Genomic DNA, 15,948 nt, shown 5'->3' on the forward strand with positions numbered 1-15,948 from the left:
CGTTCGATGGTAAAAATCCGCAAAAGACGCTTGGGTTTTAAGTGATTAAGTATCCGGTCTTCTAGGAACAGTTCCACACTGGGTCCCTCTGTTTCTTCCGGAACGCCTACATCTGAAAGAGACACGTTAGTATTAGATTCCTTACCTTAGAATATCCCCAGGCGTCAGACTGGATCCGGAAATTTTTGCGTAGCAGTACCCTTGCGGGTCGGTAGGCATCGTCTGCGGCTCTGCGTCGTGGGCGCCGTGATGACGTCGTCGGAGTACTAAGACGCCGCCTCCGCGTGCTGACGTCAGTTCTTCTTTTTTCCGCGCCAGCAGCGCAGATGCGGAAAAAGCAGTAACCCTAGTCAATTTTTGACTAACTTTTTGGATCGTTTTTTGATCTTTTCTCGAAGTCTTTCGACTCCGATTGGTGCCTAGGGATGCCTGGCTTTAAGCACTGCGAGGATTGCGACCGCCGGATGTCGGTCACGGATCCCCACCGCCTGTGTTTAACTGCTCCGACTGCCAGGCCCTCTCTTCGAAAGCCAGACGGGAGCGGTCCCGCAGGCAACTCGAACTCCGGCAGTCGGTCCCGCGCCGCGAGAGGTCTCGGTCCCACGGGAGGTCGAGGGACAGGTCTCGGGCCCGGAGCCACCACAGCTCCGAGAGTAGGCCGCACTCCTCCGGGTCGAAGTCGTCGTCGGGTAAGAAGCACAAGAAGTCAAAGCGGCGTCATACGTACGATGCGTCCGGGGGGGTTCGGGTGACACCACCCACGCGGCTCCGTCAGTCGCATCCAGCTCCACACCCTACGGTCCCTGGGCTAGACGTGACGCCGGAGGAGATCGAGCACTTCCTCATGGCCATGAGGAAAACTCTCTTCTCCGACGGGCTCCGCGGCGCCTTCGGGCCCAGCGGACCCGTCTGGGGCCTCTAGCGGGTCGGGGGCTTTGGCCCCGACGCCTTCGGGCCCGGCGCCGCAGGTTCCCGTTATCCTGACGCCGCCGGTGCCTTCGGGCCCGGCGCCGCAGGGTACAGCGGCCCCGGCGCCTTCGGGCCCGGCGCCGTGGGACCCCGCTAGGCCTTCTTCGGGATCTGGATCGTCGCCGGTGGACCTTACGACCTCCCCGGCGTCGGACCATCCGGTGTCGCCTCCGGCGCCGTCCTCGGGCGGCGCCGTCCCAGGTGCCTCCTTCGTTCCTGTTCAGCCGTCGGGACGGCCCCGATGGGCGCCGCTCCAGACGTCGTTTGGGGAGTTTCACTTCTATGAACAGGCCCCATTAGTTGAGAACCCTGAGTTTCAGGAGATGGGTGCTGAAGAGGATTGGGAGGGGTCTGAGGACCCTCTGACCAGAGAGTATCAGTCTCATGAGGACTGGGCAGGAGACCTTGGGGAGGCCAGTGGCCTGGACACCTCTCCAGACACTGGTTTTGTCTCCCCTCCTACCGTGGCTTCGGAGGAGGGGGCAACCTACAGTGTGGTGTTGATGAGGGCTTTGAAGGCCTTGGGCCTTGAGCTCCCCGTCGCGGCCGTGAGGACTAATCTCCTCACTGAGGTCCTTAAACCGCAGTCAAGCTCGGCTGAGCCTCTGCTGCCCTTTAATGAGGCCTTGACCGACGTTCTTCTGGGCACTTGGTCCAAGCCCGCTACGGGTTTGCCCGTAGATAGGAACGTGGCCAGACGCCACCGCCCCGGGCGACCCATGTTTCCTGTCCACCCACCCTACCCCCGAGAGCCTGGTCATCCAGGCCTCCAATTCCCAGACCGCATTCCCGTCGGCACCGCCGGACAGGGAATCCAAGAGGTACGAGCAGTACGGCAAAAAGATATTCTCGTCCCTTAGTCTAGGACTGCGGTCTTCCAACACCGCATGCCTCTTGGGCCGCTACACCCACTCTCTGTGGGATACGGTCGCGGAAGTGCTGCAAGAGTGTCCGTTGGAGGTACGGGCCAAACTCGGCCAAGCCCTTGTGGAAGGCCGGGATGCAGCCAAATATTCCATACGGTGTGGGCTGGATACCACCGACTCACTGGGTAGAGCGATGGCAACGACGGTGGCGGTCAGACGCCACGCCTGGTTGCGGTCCGCCAACTTTTCGGCCGATGTCCAAAACGCTCTGATGGACATGCCGTTCGATGGCCGGTCGCCTCTTTGGCGACAAAGCAGACCATGCGCTTGAGCGCTTTAAGGACTCCAGGGCTACGGCCAAGTCCTTGGGCCTCTCAGCCCCGCGCCAGCTATCGGCTGCTTATCATTCCTTTCGTGGCCACGGAAGGGGTGTGCCCACACGTGCTACCAGCCACGCTCCGCAGGGTAATACCCAACGCGGTGGCGGCCGTGGGAACCGCCGTCCCGGCGGTCGGGGACAACGGCGAGGTCAGTCCACACCTTCCCCCGCAGCATCCGCCTCAAAACCCTCCTAGTCTGTGCTTTCAGGCCCATGTGACGCCAGTGGGGGGCAGGGTTCGCCATCACCACCTCCACTGGTGCACCGTCACTTCGGAAAGGTGGGTGCTGCAGATCGTCCGAAGGGGCTACTCCCTCCCCTTCGAGGCGACTGCTCCAGCCATGCCACCGCAGAACCACCGTGTATCGGGGGATCATTTGCGACTTCTGCAGGAGGAAGTTACGGCCCTCTTGGCCAAGGGGGCCATCGAGCGCGTTCCTGGGCCAGAAGTAGGGTGTGGTTGCTACTCCCACTACTTTTTGGTACCCAAGAAGGGCAAAGGGGGCCTGCGCCCTATCTTGGACCTAAGGAACGTCAACGGCTTCCTCCGGAAGGAGAAGTTCAAGATGCTGACACTGGCTCAGGTCCTAGCTGCCCTGGACCCAGGAGACTGGATGGTAGCGTTGGACTTGCAGGACGCTTATTTCCACATCCCCGTCCTGCCGGCCCACGGGCGCTACCTGCGGTTCACGGTAGGCCACGAGCACTTTCAGTATACTGTGCTCCCCTTCGGCCTTACCAGCGCCCCACGGGTGTTCACAAAGGTGATGACGGTGGTCGCAGCTCACCTGCGCAGGTTAGGGGTTTCAGTCTTCCCCTACCTCGACGACTGGTTTTTGAAGGCGGGCTCGCCCCAGACAGTCGTCAGCCACCTCCAGACTACGGCAGACCTCCTGCACCGGCTGGGGTTCTCCATCAATGTGCCGAAGTCACACCTGTGCCCCTCTCAGAAGCTCCTTTTCATCGGAGCGGTTCTCGACTCGGCGCGGTTTTGGGTTTATCCGCCCGAACAGCGGGTCCGGGATATTCAGGCTCTGATTCCCATCTTTCAGCCGTTATCCCGGGTCTCGGTCAGGTTGATGCTGCGGCTTCTGGGGCTGATGGCCTCCTGCATCCTGCTGGTGCATCACGCCAGGTGGCGGATGCGGGCTCTGCATGGGACCGGAAGTTTCAGTGGGCCCAGCATCAGGGCAACCTATCCGACCACGTCCTGATCTCGGAGGGCACTGCGAGACAGCTGCAGTGGTGGCTCACGGACCGCGATTGGGTCAGCAGCAGATCCCTCTCCCTTCCCCAACCGGAGCACGTAGTTGTGACGGACACGTCCCTCCAGGGCTGGGGAGGCCACATGGGAGAGGCGGAGATCAGAGGCCTCTGGTCTCTGGCGGAGGCCCGGCTCCACATCAACCTGGTGGAGTTACGGGCGATTCGTTTAGCGCTGAAGGCATTCCTCCCCTCTGTCAGGGGGAGTGTAGTGCAGGTGTTCACGGACAACACCACCGCCATGTGGTACTGCAACAAACAGGGCGGGGTGGGGTCGTGGACCCTTTGCCAGGAGGCTCTGCGCCTCTGGCAATGGCTGGAACGCCAGGGCGTGACCCTGGTGGCTCAACACCTGGCAGGTTCTCTGAACGCCAGGGCGGACGAGCTCCGCCGTCGGTGCATGATGGATCACAAATGGCGTCTGAACTCTGACGTGGCGCAAGGCCTCTTTCAGCGATGGGGAGAGCCTTGGTTAGATCTATTCGCCACCGAAGAGAACGCGCAATGTCATCAGTTCTGCACGTTGGAATTTCCAAGACTGCACTCGCTCGGAGACGCTTTTCGTCGCGAGTGGAGTTGCGGTCTGTTGTACGCCTTTCCGCCTATACCACTTCTGCCCAGAGTGCTGAAGAAGATTAAGCGCGACCGGGCCCAAGTCATCCTTGTGGCTCCGGACTGGGCACGAAGGTACTGGTATCCAGAGCTACTCAGTATGTCAGTCGATCCCCCGGTTCGTCTGCCTCTTCAGGAGGACCTTCTGTCGCAGCAGCAAGGGACGGTCCTCCACTCAAACCTGTCCAGTCTCCACCTCCATGCTTGGATATTGAGCGGCGACAGTTGAGGCCATTTGACTTGCCTCCTGAAGTCTGTAACGTCATTCTGGCAGCCAGGCGTCCCTCCACAAAGTCGGTATACGCCTGCAGGTGGAACAGATTTGTGGCATGGTGCACAGCAAAGGCTGTGGTAGATCCTCTTGCTGCCCCTCTTTCTGAGGTTCTTCTCTCCCTTCTTTCTCATGCCCAGCAGGGCTCTGCTCTGGGCACTATCAAGGGCTACCTTTCTGCCCTTTCAGCCTTTCTAAGGCTGCCTGATCAACCTTCTTTGTTCAAGTCCCCTATTGTAAATAGATTTCTAAAGGGCATCACTCACACATTCCCTCCTGTTCCGTTTGTGATGCCTCAGTGGGACTTGAACCTGGTTCTTACGTTTCTGATGTGCGCTCCCTTTGAGCCACTTCACAACTGTCCTCTTCGCCTTCATACTTTGAAGACTGCTTTCCTGGTTGCCATCACCTCTGCCAGGAGAGTGAGTGAGCTCCAGGCCCTTTCTTGTACTCCACCTTTCCTTTCTGTCCATCCGGACAAAGTGGTGTTGCGTACCAAGCCATCTTTCCTGCCCAAGGTTGTCACGGCCTTCCACATCGGGTAGTCTATCACCTTGCCAACCTTCTTCCCGCCACCGCATCCCTCTAAAGAGGAAGAGCGGCTCCACCGTCTGGACCCAAAACGTGCGCTCTCATTTTACTTGGACCGCACACACAAGTTCCGGGTGGATGACCAACTCTTTGTTGGTTACGTGGGCGCTAAGAAGGGGAAAGCGGTGTACAAGAGGACCATCTCCCGGTGGATCATCTTGTGTATCCAGGCATGCTACTCCTTGGCTAGAAAGGAGCCCCCTGTTGGATTACGGGCTCATTCCACCCGAGCCACGGCGGCTACAACTGCCCTGGGCCGGGGGGTGCCCTTACAAGACATCTGTCAGGCAGCTACGTGGGCATCGCTGCACACGTTTGCAAGACACTACTGCCTGGACAGCCAAGTCCGGAGGGATGGCTTCTTTGGCCGTTCCGTCCTCCAGGACTTTCTGGTGCGATTATTGGTTCGCAGACCCACCACCGGGGTTGGTATTGCTGGGGTATCTATTCTAAGGTAAGGAATCTAATACTAACGTGTCTCTTTCAGATGCACAAGTTACTACTTGTGTAACGATATATCTGTAAGAGACATTAGTTGGTATTAGATTCCTTACCGACTCACCTATCCTCCCCGTTCTGCGAACCGATATCTAGGGTTAGTGTTACCCCCTTTCAGGGCCCTAGTTTCAATGGCACCAGTGTTGGTTTTTTAACATGGCTCTGCGTTTCTGGCGCGGAAAAGCTGTGTCTAAGAACTGACGTCAGCACGCGGAGGCGGCGTCTAAGTACTCCGACGACGTCATCACGACGCCGACGACGGACGCGGAGCCGCAGACGACGCCTACCGACGCGCAAGGGTACTGCTACGCAAAAATTTCCGGATACAGTCTGACGCCTGGGGATATTCTAAGGTAAGGAATCTAATACTAACTAATGTCTCTTAAAGATAGACAAGTAGTAACTTGTGCGACGCGTATATTGCTCCTCTGAGCACGCCCTTCCTGGTCCTCGAGCTTGAGGGCGGTGGACCAGCTCACTGACTCGATTCTCCAACGTTTTTGGTTGATGTCCGAAGCTCCCTGATCCCATCTTCGTTAGCCCTGGCCTTATCAGAGGTCTTGCCTAGGTCCGCTAGGAGGAGGTTAACCTCAATGGAGACCCTATCTATCTTAGTCTCCAGAGTCGTGCCCAGTGTTTGTATGGCCGCCATGATGGAAGCCAATGATGGCTCCTGGGGGGTAGCGACCTCGCCAGTCGCACCACCCCCCTGTGGAGTTCCTTTGTGAACAGCATACTTGTCCAATTTGTTGGATTGAAAGCTGATGAGCACTAGAGAGCAGCAGAGAGCACAGCACAGTTCTGAGCACCGAGCACACAGCACCCAGCAGCTCGGTAGCGAGGCGTGTGCTCCAGCGGACGCCACGAAAGAAGCGCCGGGTCCCCGAGAGCCGAACCGAACCGTGCCAGAGGCGAGGCGGCGTTAAGAAACGTGGCTCCATCGTTCCGCGGTGGCGGTGGCGTTTTGGCAGCAATGTCAAGCAGGGTTTAAGCGGGTTAAGCGTGAGTGACCCGTGACCCGTAGCGAAGCGGGGAGCGAGAAGCCGCCAAGTCAAGCCGACTGTGCATCGCGACCGTCTTTGAAGCATCACGGCCGTTTTGAAGCTGGGCCGCCGAGGTTCCTGCTTGTCCCCCGCGATCTGCAGAAAGCGGGGGGCTGTGACCTGTGATCCACACAACCGTGGTAGGAGCGGCAGCGGGTGTGACGCATCTGCTGCAAAGCTGTCCAAAGCCTGCCGTGGCAACACACAAAGAGATACGTGTGCAGGAAAAAAAAAAAAAAACTGAGAATTGGGGATTCAGCCCTGAGGAGGAATTGGAGCATCCGGGCGTTCCCCCTCCCCTCCCCGAGCTTACCCTGCACCCTGCTCCTGTGGGGCTGTTGAGCAGGCCGAGAGGATTGTAGTCGAGAGGAGTCCGAGGAGAGAGGAGAGCAGCACAGGAGCCGCTGCGAGCCGTTTGAGAACAGTTAGAGTGCCGCGGTGTCCACTGACGGTCTCTTTAATCCCTCCACCCTCGTGAGGACACTGCTACTGACAGCAACGGAGTGAGCCCCAGGGGAGAGGAGGGTACGGCGATCAGCGGAAGGAGCAGTCCAGCTCTGCCAGCTCTACCCCACGTGGGAGGTAAGCCCAGGAGGCAAGCGCGGCCGCCGATAGAGGCGGCTGCGAAGTAAGAGCCCGGGGGCTGACCGAGGGGCTGCCTGACTAGGTCTACCAGCCCGCGGTCTACCCCGAGTGCCCCGCTTGCCGCCACCTCCTGCCCCCTCCTCCCCCCTTTAAGACGGGACAATACAATCTTGGATAGTTCTCGCTTTGAAAATCGCTTAATAACTTCGCTTAGTCTTCTTCTGACAGTTTTGACTCCTCCAAGGCCACCACCTGTGGTCCTTCCACCATCCCCCCACATTCTCACCGCCGCTCGCAAAAGTAGGACGAGCATAGTGGGAGGCCTTTTTCTTGTCGGGTCAACTCCAGTACCCCCTCTTTTTGCCAAGAGCACCACCTTTCACCTTCCTCCACGGTCCGTCGGCTGGCTGCAATTAAATACCAACTAACTAAGATGAGATCTGGCAAGATTCGGGGGAGCCAAACGAACAAGGGAGGGAAAAACAAGAAAAAACATAAACCTAAGCTATCTAAAGGGGAGATGGAGACTCAGATAGACCTGTCCACAGCTACAGCTATAGCTATAGATAAGACCCCCCTACCAGAAACAATTGACCTAATGGCCTCAAGTGAGATAACGGAACAAATACAGGCCCATACCGCCACGACCAAACAAACAAGAAAAACAACGGAAAAAGAAGTGGGAAATAAAATGAACACAACTCTGGTTCAGCCTAAAATTTACACTAAATTTTCCTTTCTAAAGAGTCCAGGGGACGTATTATTTTCAAAGATAAACAAAGTACCAGGCCTTCAATCGCCTCTTGAACCACTCCAATCAGCCTTAAACCGTCACCCGAGAGATAAGCGTCCCCGATTGGACGATAGCTACAGCAATAGCATCAGCGATTGCAGAAGAGACAAAAGTATAACATCTACAACTTCACCTCAAAAAACTTCTACACCTCAGCGCAATAAAATCAAAACGGGGCAGAAGTTCGGGCAAAAGCTTGAGATGACAGGCATCCCGGTAGGACGGGTGCGGACCATAGACGCAAATCTTATACAAATATATCGGCCAAAGGAAGCCATGGACATGTCGCCATCAATAATGGAGAAGAAGGATTCAAACATCAACGGTAACACCGAGAATGTCAGCATGACTAATGAATTAGGTCATGAGGGCAATAAGGGCATAAGTAAAAATGAAGAGGGCGCAAGGAAAGAGGAAACTGTAACCTCATCAGCACGGCTAACAAAGATGGAACTCTCATTAGTAGTCCTCGATATAACAAATAACGAATCCATACTAGTACCCAAGGCATCAGAAGGAATGCGAAATGAAGATATAAGCCAGATAAATTGCATACCAGAGGTGATCGAAATCTCTTCTACTTAAGGAAAGAGGAGTGGGAGGAACTCATGGCGGCTTATCCGAAAGACCGGAGTGCAAGTAAGTCAGCCAGTGAGTCAACAAAATGTGGAACGGCACATCTGGAGATAAACATAGCAGAAATAGGGGGGCCAGGAATGGCACAACTCTTAAAAAAGCCACCCGTGCCCCAAGAAGCGATACTCAGAGTGCCACGGAAAGCAGGACACAATTCCGGCTCAGGCAACTCCAGCTCAGGACAGGCAAGAAAGCGCATGGCCCAGTCTTCTTAACACAGTACAACTCTTGGTGGATGCAGCACACTACCAATCGGAAAAAATGGACGCCCAACTAACATTGTTAGATACGCTGGCAGTATTTGTAGTTGCAATAGATGGGAAGCTGGGCGCGTTAAACTCGCTTCTTCAGAGCAAATCAAACCAACTTGAGGATACCAAAAGGAGAAATGGCATTGATTGTGAATGTGGCCCGATCATTGATAAACTGGCCACCCTGCCAACACTAATGTCAGACTTATGTGGACAACTCAAAAGATCTGCCGAATGTAGTCAGAAGATCGGCAGTGACGTACTGGGTTGCCCAAAATTAAATGGTCCTAGCAAAGTGCCAACAGTACCAACAAAGGAGACTGAGACTGACGCCACCTGTAGAAAGGACACCAATGTCAAACGGCATGATCATCTAAGAACGGTAGAGAAAACTCAGGATACAGGGGAGAATGGGACGGAGCCATCAACGCTTCTATTGGTAGGTGTCGAGGACGACACTGTCACAAACTATAAATTAAATGCCAAACAGAGGAGAGCGAAAAAATTTAAAGGGAGAAAACAGAAGCTCTGCTCTAAACGTGAAGGCTTTAGGCAACTTTTTGGACAAACAAAGACTGAAGATCAAAGAATGAGCAACTTGGTGGAAGAATTATCATTAGATTGTGAATACGACAAAAGAGGGGGCCCATCTGAAGATATCGCACAACCGATAAATAAAAGCTCAGTGGAAAGAGTAGCTGATCCATCAAGCAATCAGGCCGTGGGGCCCGTTCATTCTGGGACCATCTCCTCACTGGCCGACCCTGGGTTATGGAGCGGACTTACGCACAATATGAAACCTCGCACAAAACCGATGGGAAGCCCGAAGGCTTTGACAAGCTCAAGTGGAGAGAGAGAAAAAAAAGGAAGACGAGAGCTAGGACTCACTGAGAACCAAATATCAGCCATCACCAAAGAAACTGTGCCAACTTATGTACAAGCGGACCAGCCAATGTCAAAAATTGCACATGCAGCCCCGACCTTAAACAAGCAGTTTCCACGTGGTGAAACCGTTGATCCAACTGAATGTGCAAGGGATCAAAGCTCAGCATGGGAGCACCATCGAGAGGGCTCTCGGGAATCAGCAAATACAATAAGTAACATGAAGCTGATAGCAACACTAAACACGGACAATGTGGTTGGAGGTGCCATCAACCAAGGGGAAGCCTCGGACGCCTTATGGTTTATCCCCGACTACATCTCCAAAGGGAGACACGATACTCTTAACCGAGGCAACATCTTGCGATTATTTGCCCACATCCCTTCACTGACATCTGTGGCAAGCTCTGATCTGAAGTCCATTGAATTCATAGCTGTGGAAGGCACAGGAAAAGAAGCGACGAAGACGATATGGGCTTCGGCAGACCAGGCACAAAAGATCCTTATGGAATCCGAGACCTTCAAAAACTGGGGCATCATGTTGAGGCCTTTTTCAAAGCCTCGATACCCGGAAGTACTGTGCTCTGAGAGGAACTTGAACTTGAGGGAGCACGCTGAAGGCAGTAAAAGCACGGTTCTTAGGGGTGCTGTCGGGCCAAGTTGCACTGATAGAAATGGGTTCCTTGAACTCACTCTAGGGGAGCGACATGGAAGACGAGCCCCTAACGGGTGGCAGGAACAAAGACGGTTTGTGAGAACCATAACAAACAGCAATTGACAAGCACAGCGGACAAAAACGGAGCACCTACAGGATCAACTGTCTCTATGTTCGTGGAATATAAATGGCCAAGCAGCCAAAATGCTTGACTTGGACTTCATAGCTTATATACGGTCCTTTGAGTTAATCGCGCTACAAGAAACCTGGCTTGCTGAGCCTCCGCACCTCCTGGGATACCTACGCTTTTTCTCCGGCGCAAAGAGTCTAGCCAAGTATGGACACTTAAGAGGAGGCTTGGTAACATATGTAGCTATAACTAGCTTTGCGATGGCCAAAGAAATCTGGCCCTCAGCAACAGCTGCACTTGCAGTCAACTTGACTCTGACAACAGGACAAGGCAAAACAATTAACACCTGCACCCTGGTCAATGCTTATATTTACCCCAAAAGAAAGAAAAAAGCAGCGGAGGAGCTACATGCATACATAGAAGAGTGTATCATCGAGGAAAAAACTGCGAAGCTAGTACTCACTGGAGACTTTAACCTCAATCTCATGGGCTCAACACAAGAGGAGGGTATCATGGCACAAAATACATTCTGGGCCCTACCACAACAAGGCAAGCCACAAAGAGCTGACCAATCAAAATTGGGAAAGAAGGTACTTGAGGCATTAGAAAACTTTAACATCAGGGCACTGAATGGCAGGTTTACAGGGGATAACCCGCCAGCCTCAACCTTTCACTCAAGAATAGCGAATGGCACGCTAGATTATACCTTCGTGTCACTTCCACTCTTCCAATTCATAATATCTTATCAGATTGGGAACCAAACAGACAGCGATCACTGTCCTCAGGAAATCATTATGGATCTTGCCAAACCAAATTACGAGCGTTCGACGGCTCCTAAAGAGTCCATCTACACCGCAAACTTCAAAAAGATCAAGTATTCGGTCGCAATGGGCGAACTTTTGATTGGACTGGCAAAAAAGCACTATATGGAGCGCAAAGGCATTAATGAAGTAGCGAAATGGGTGCAGTTCACTACTATCCTGGGGCAATATGCAACCAAGCCAACAATGCGCACAAGGACGAATAACCTGGGCACCCTTCCCCAAGCATATAGAGGGAAAGTAAAAGAAATGAAATACTCCATCTCTAAGCTAATGAGAGCAGCACAGCAGGACCAGAACAACAAAGGGACACTGCATCAACTCTCTAAACTAAAAGCTTCCCTAAAAAAACTAAAATGGGAAGCAAACAGAACTAAAGAGGAACAACTATGGGCAAGACTCCATGAGGACATAAAAAAGAATGACAGTGCAAATTATTGGAAAAAAATAAATGCATTAACGCACCCTGCAAAAATGGAGGTTACATCCAACATTGCAGAAGCAACTTGGGCAGCGTTTCTTGAAAACCACTTCAACCGAGATCTGTCGTCCAATCAGATTCTGAGCAAAACTCTCATCTCACGAGCCCATGATGCCGGCAATAAGCTACAAATGTGCCAAACTAAACGGGACATGGCAGGGGATGCAGATAATATATCTCTGGAACCTATAATAAAGCGGCAAATAAAGAAAGGAAGAAGGGAAGGTGCGCCGGGTCCAAATGGGATTCCGCCCGTCCTTTTTAACCCCTTCAGTGCTAATGACAAGGGTAACTCGTCATGTAGGGCCCATTGATTTCAATGGAAAGTCAATGGACCTACATGCACACCCCTTAGCAGCCAAGTGGTTAAACAAGACACATACTATTGGGCAGCGGCATTGGAACCCCTCTTTCGGGAGATCAGGTATACTAACATCCTACCAGACACTTGGAGGGGCTCCGTTATTGCCCCCATATATAAAGCAGGGGATAGAGGTCTCCCTCAAAATTATCGGTTAGTTGCTCTAATCGATAATGATGCGAAGTATTTTGCAGGTCTAATACTGGAAGAACTAAAGGCATGGGCCACAAGGAAGTCTCTCATACCTGTTAATCAAACAGGTTTCGTTAAAGCTGTGGGGACAACAACAAACATACTGTCTATGAGCATGCTTATAGATAAGGCAGAGATGAAAAAAATGCCCCTGCACCTCTGCTTCATAGACTATAAGGCTGCTTTTGACAACATCAACCGCAATTTATTATGGACAAAACTCAAGGATTGGGGCATCCCAAAAGGGTTGCTGGAGCCGTTAATCAACCTACATACAGACACTTGGATCCAGATTAAGGTGGGGGACGGCTCAATGCTGTCAAGGCGGATACAAACTAACAACGGCCTTAAGCAGGGTTGCGTGTTGGCACCCACACTGTTCAATCTGTTCCTGGCGGATCTTGTGCCCCTATTAAATAACTGTAACTCACACTCGCCAAAATTAGGAGGCCTAAATCTACCATGCCTCCTATATGCAGACGACCTGCCTACCAGAGTAGGGCTTCAAAACCTCTTAAACACAACCCAGAGATACTCCGAGCTAAACGATCTAACAGCGAACCTTGAGAAGACGCAAACAATGACAATCAGCAGGATCAAACATAAGAAAAGCTTCTCATGGTTCTGGAATAACATCCGCATCAAAGACACCTCGTCGTATAAATATCTAGGTGTGAAGATTGACAGGGGTGGCCAATTCAGTGAACAAAGGGCCAGTATAAGAGGTAAGGGCCTTGCTATGGCAATCGCCTTAAAAACATTAAACAACAACCTCTCGGGCCCTTCTCTGACCCCTCTACTACATGTCATACGTGCAAAATTACTACCAACACTAACTTATGGGAGTGAGGCCCACCGAGGCAGAGACGCCGTAACACTTGATACTACAATAGTGATGGCATACAGAATCATCTTCGGCCTCCCAAAACGATCCTCCCCAGCACAGATTAGATTGGAGTTTGGTGTTCGGTCACAGGTTTTGGCACGACAAGGGGCATATATCTGCTCATGGAACAAAGTAAGAAAAACGACTGAAGGAACATTAAATGAATACTTATGGAAAGAACTAGAGCAGACCCAAAACTCACCAGCAGCAAAATATTTGGCAAAGAGCATAGTGAGCACCGGGCTGGCAGATCTCTGGGCGTCCCCGGCAGATCATAAATCAATTAATAAACTGGTGAAGAAATCGATCAAGCTTCAGTCATGGGTCCAGGATAAAGTCACTCTATCAAAAAGATCACACGCATGGATGGTATTAAATACATACCTGACACAAGCCTCCCAGCCTTATCTTGGTCTAGGTTATACAAAAAAAACCAAATTGTCCTTTTTAAGATATAGACTGGGTCTGCTTCCATGCATACTACACCTCCCTCACTGGCTGAGATCCAAATCAGGAACATTATGCAGGCTATGTGGCATTGGGGCTGAAGACATGATGCACCTGCTATGCAAGTGTGAAGAACTGCAAGAAGAAAGAAAGCTCCTGCTGAAACGCCATTTTATTTTACAGGGGGTACGCACACGAAGGAGTGCAGTGCTAACCTGCTTTTCAGCACAGGACCCTCAGCTGAGCTGCAGCTTTGTGAAATTTTTAAAAGTAGTGGAAAAAAAACTACTAACAATTGATCAATGAATAATTTACAAACAGGACACATGATTTAATTTATGAATCACCTGTAAATTTTAATGGAAACTGTGGAAAAACATGAATAGACTAACGGGCTACAGAGTGGATGAGAAGTATAAAAGGCCTAATGTGGGCGGCCAGCAAAGAACATCATTTTGTATGCTGAACTGTTTATGTTTATCGCAATATTGTGTTGAATTGATCTTAAGCGCATGGTTTTATGAGTATTTTAATTTTTCTATTGTGTACTGTATCGCATTGGTTTTAATTAACTGTGCAATAAACTTCCAAACTTCAGTGGAAACTTCAATTTGTTGGATTGCGTAGGGACAGTTGATTTGGGCTTCATCACGGCGGGACGCAACCCCGTCGACCGACGGGCACCAGGTGGCACTAGGCGCCCAGGGGGGGGGGGGGGTTGGGGCCATCTGTCTCAGTCGTCCGCCACTGGCACTGAGGATCGTTGACGGCAGGTCCAAGCCCCCTGGTCCACAGGGCGTCACAATCCGCAGTCCCCAGAAGAGCACCCCACCAGTGGGAGCTATCAGCTACTGTCGCAGTCACTCTTCACCTGGCCCGGCACGTACTCATCCTCTCCTATGTCGATCTCGGCAGGAAGAAAAAGGGGGGGGGGGTTCCGTCTCCTCGTGTATCACCGGTCAGGGTGACTGATGCCAGTTTAGTCCAGGGCCCACACCGGCTCGGGGACCCCCGGTCACGACCCACACCATGCGCTAGATGTCTGTGCCCCATCAGCTACTGTTGCCGCCCCTCTCGGTGAGTCCGGCTGGTAAATGAGGTGTCCCCGGGCACGCCCCCTATCGTGCAGCGTTTGCAGAGTCGTGCAACAATCTATTCCTCCCCCCTGACCCCCCCCTCTATTCCCCCCCCCAGCCGCCACCCTGGGCCGTCTGGTGCAGCGGCCACAAAGTCCTCCAGCACCAGTACATGCAGTCCAAAAAGTCCAGGGGCCGGACACCGCTACACTTGAGCCGCCGCAGCACCTCCAGAGCACTCCCAAAGCGGCTTAGACCACGCAGCAACCCGGTGACTCTCCGTAGTCCGCACCGGGAGCCGCCGCTGAAATCGGGCTCCTCCTCGCCGCCGCTCACAACTCAGAGGCCCCCGGCCCCACGATGTACGATGCTCCAGGCGAGCTGCCCGATGGGCTCCAGCCCTCACCAGGCCCTGCAGCACCGCACCACAGACCGGACACAGGCCCACAACAGCTGCGGTCCATAGATACGTGAGGGGCGGGGGGGAGGGGGGAAGGAGGGGGAGAAAGGTTGCGTTGAAACAGCACCCCAGCAAGGCAGCTCCTCCCGCTGCCAATGCGTCAGTCACTGCACGCCTCCGTCCCCGTGGAGAAGGCTAGTACGCCGGGTCCTCGCGTTGATCGCCGGTCTGTCCCCACCTCCACAGCTACGCCGTCGCCGAGTCAGGCGGCACTCGCAGGGCGGATCTCAGGCGGGAGCCGAGTCCCGTCGCGGGGCTTAGTACGCTAGCAAGCTCTGTGCAGCGCCAGGCCGGGGCCGTTCAGAAAGATGAATAGCTTTCGGATTTTATCATGGATATTTCGGGTGGAAGCTATGCTTCACGGAGCTCCGGAGTTATGCGGCCATCTTCACTGGCGCCTCCTTAACATCTTTTTGTGACATTTGTAATAAAGCTTGAAACATTGAGATAACATATTTGAACCAGTTGTTGTTGAATGGTTGCACAGATTGATGCTGTGGTGGCGACGAGTGATGCGGTGGCGTTCAGTGATGCTGTGGTAGCGCAGTGATGTTGTGGTGCCCTTGAGTGATGCTGTGATGGTGCTGAGGGATGCGATAGATTGATAGAGGGAGGGCGATAGAGGGAGGGCGATAGAGGGAGGGCGATAGATTGAGGGAGGGCGATAGATTGAGGGAGGGCGATAGATTGAGGGAGGGCCATAGATTGAGGGAGGGCCATAGATTGAGGGAGGGCCATAGATTGAGGGAGGGCCATAGATTGAGGGAGGGCCATAGATTGAGGGAGGGCCATAGATTGAGGGA

At 53.1% G+C, this 15,948-nt stretch overlaps 1 protein-coding gene across 2 annotated transcripts in view; it reads left to right on the plus strand.

Annotated features, from left to right (window-relative positions):
* The window catches only part of CXADR (CXADR cell adhesion molecule), a 274,960-nt gene that overhangs the window by 188,129 nt on the left and 70,883 nt on the right, over nucleotides 1–15,948 (plus strand). The gene's annotated exons all lie outside the window — the stretch shown is intronic.

This window comes from Lissotriton helveticus, chromosome 8 (genome assembly GCF_964261635.1).
Source record: "Lissotriton helveticus chromosome 8, aLisHel1.1, whole genome shotgun sequence".
Lineage (NCBI taxonomy): Eukaryota > Metazoa > Chordata > Amphibia > Caudata > Salamandridae > Lissotriton > Lissotriton helveticus.